This window comes from Triticum dicoccoides, chromosome 7B (assembly GCF_002162155.2).
Source record: "Triticum dicoccoides isolate Atlit2015 ecotype Zavitan chromosome 7B, WEW_v2.0, whole genome shotgun sequence".
Lineage (NCBI taxonomy): Eukaryota > Viridiplantae > Streptophyta > Magnoliopsida > Poales > Poaceae > Triticum > Triticum dicoccoides.
In genome coordinates this window covers 468076046-468079218 of record NC_041393.1, presented here as the reverse complement: position 1 = coordinate 468079218, position 3173 = coordinate 468076046, and positions in this window count along the sequence as shown.

The window sequence follows — 3173 nt, the reverse complement described above, 5'->3', positions numbered from 1 at the left end:
ATATAATCTCCCGAAGGTTTTGACCCTTGCATCACGCAAATATCCTCTGTTCTTGTTTCAGGCTATTTTCTGTCAGAGTTGTCAAGGCCAGGCATCATGACGTCCCCTTCCTCCAACAATGAAGGCAATGATGCTTGGCTAATGAAGATATAGCTAAAGAGAGAAGAACCCGAGGAGATCAACAAGGAGGATAGGATCAAGAAGGCCATGGAGGATAAAGCTCCGGCAGCAGAAGAAGAAGACATCCTTCAACCTCATCACAATCTTCTTACCCCAACTGAGATTGAAGCTTTCAAGATGATTGAGTTGGCTCGCATACAAAACAAGTATCTCACACATGAAAATATTTTGTTGAAGGAACATATCATCGCACTCAAGGGCATTATCCACAAATTGGAGGATCTCCTACGCTCGATGTGCGACTATCCATCATCACCACCATCTTCTTCACCAGAAGGAGACATAATCACATGGATATGGGCACTCCCCTTGGCAAATGCCAAGCTTGGGGAGGTGCCCCGGTATCATATCACCATCACACTCCTATCTTTACCGTTTTTCTTAGTTCGATACTTTTGGTAATATCTTAGTCCTATCTTGGGGAACGTAGCAATAATTCAAAATTTTCTATGCATCACCAAGATCAATCTATGGAGAGACTAGCAACGAGAGAGAGGGGAGTGCATCTTCATACCCTTGAAGATCGCGATGCGGAAGCATTACAAGAACGTGGATGAGGGAGTCGTACTCGCGGCGATTCAAATCGCAGAAGATCCGATCTAACGCCGAACGGACGGCGCCTCCATGCTCAACACACGTACAGCCCGGGGATGTCTCCTCCTTCTTGATCCAGCAAGGGGAGAGGAGAAGTTGAGGGAGAGCTCCGGCAGCACGGCGGCGTGGTAGTGGAGCTTGCAGTTCTCCACAGGGCTTCGCCAAGCACTACTGAGGAGGAGGTGGAGCTGGAGAGGGGGAGGGCTGCGCCAAGGGCAAGGGGTGAAGCTCCCATGCGCCTCCCCACTATATTTAGGGATGTAGGGGGCTGGTTTCTTGCCCTCCAAGTCGTTGGCAAAGGTGGGAGGAAAGAAATCCCATCATTTCCTTCCCCACCGATCGTTATCCCCCCTTTTAGGGATCTTGATCTTATCCCTTCAGGATATGATCTTATTCCTTCTAAGGGGGGATCTTGGTGCGCCTTGACCAGAGGTGTGGGGCCTTTCCCCAACTACCCACGTTCATGTGGTTCCCCCCATGCAGGTGGGCCCCACTCCGGAACCTTCTAGAACCTTCCCGGTACAATACCGAAAAATCCCGAACATTTTCCGGTGGCCAAAATAGGACTTCCCATATATAAGTCTTTACCTCCGGACCATTCCGGAACTCCTCGTGACGTACGGGATCTCATCCGGGACTCCGAACAACATTTGGTAACTGCACACTAATTCCCATAACAACTCTAGCGTCACCGAACCTTAAGTGTGTAGACCCTACGGGTTCGGGAATCATGCAGACACGACCGAGACAACTCTCTGACCAATAACCAACAGCGGGATCTGGATACCCATGTTGTCTCCCACATGTTCCATGATGATCTCATCGGATGAACCACGTTGTCGGGGATTCAATCAATCCCGTATACAATTCCCTTTGTCAATCGGTATGTTACTTGCCCGAGATTCGATCGTCGGTATCCCAATACCTCGTTCAATCTCGTTACCGGCAAGTCACTTTACTCGTTCCGTAATGCATGATCCCACGACTAACTACTTAGTCACATTGAGCTCATTATGATGATGCATTATTGAGTGGGCCCAGAGATACCTCTCCGTCATACGGAGTGACAAATCCCAGTCTCGATTCGTGCCAACCCAACAGACACTTTCGGGGATACCCGTAGTGTACCTTTATAGCCACCCAGTTACGTTGTGACGTTTGGTACACCCAAAGCATTCCTACGGTATTCGGGAGTTGCACAATCTCATGGTCTAAGGAAATGGTACTTGACATTAGAAAAGCTTTTAGCAAACGAACTACACGATCTTGTGCTATGCTTAGGATTGGGTCTTGTCCATCACATCATTCTCCTAATGATGTGATCCCGTTATCAATGACATCCAATGTCCATGGTTAGGAAACCATGACCATTTGTTGATCAACGAGCTAGTCAACTAGAGGCTCACTAGGGACATGTTGTGGTCTATGTATTCACACATGTATTACGGTTTCCAGTTAATACAATTATAGCATGAACAATAGACAATCATCATGAACAAGGAAATACAATAATAACCATTTTATTATTGCCTCTAGGGCATATTTCCAACAGAGCTATATATAATAAAGATTAGTTTTGAGTCAAGGGCTTCATTATCTTGCTATGATCGTGAGGGAATAAAAGAAAAAGAAAGAATAGAAAGAAATAAAGAGATCATATTGATCTTATGGAGAGTAATGACTTCACATATAAAGATTATGATGAATAAAAGTTGTTGAGAGTTGACAAACATAGTTTTGGTCATCGTTGCAATTAATAGGAAGTAATAAAGAAAGAGAGGTTCTCACATATAAATATACTATCTTGGACATCTTTTATGATTGTGAGCACTCATTAAAATATGACATGCTAAAGAGTTGATGTTGGACAAGGAAGACAACGTAATGGGTTATGTTTTCTTATATCCGAAATAAAGTATATTGTCATGGATCATCCAACATGTTGAGCTTGCCTTTCTCCCTCATGCTAGCCAAACTCTTTGCACCAAGTAGAGATACTACTTGTGCTTCCGAATATCCGTAAACCCAGTTTGCCATGAGAGTCCACCATATCTACCTATGGATTGAGTAAGATCCTTCAAGTAAGTTGTCATTGTTGCATGCAATAAAAATTGCTCTCTAAATATGTATGATTTATTAGTGTGGAGAAAATAAGCTTTATACGATCTTGTGATGTGGAAGAAATAAAAGCGACGGACTGCATAATAAAGGTCCATATCACAAGTGGCAATATAAAGTGACGTTCTTTTGCATTAAGATTTCGTGCATCCAACCATAAAAGCACATGACAACCTCTGCTTCCCTCTGCGAAGGGCCTATCTTTTATTCTTGTCTTATACCATATACAAGAGTCATGGGATCTTCACCTTTCCTTTTTACATTTTATCCTTTGGCAAGCA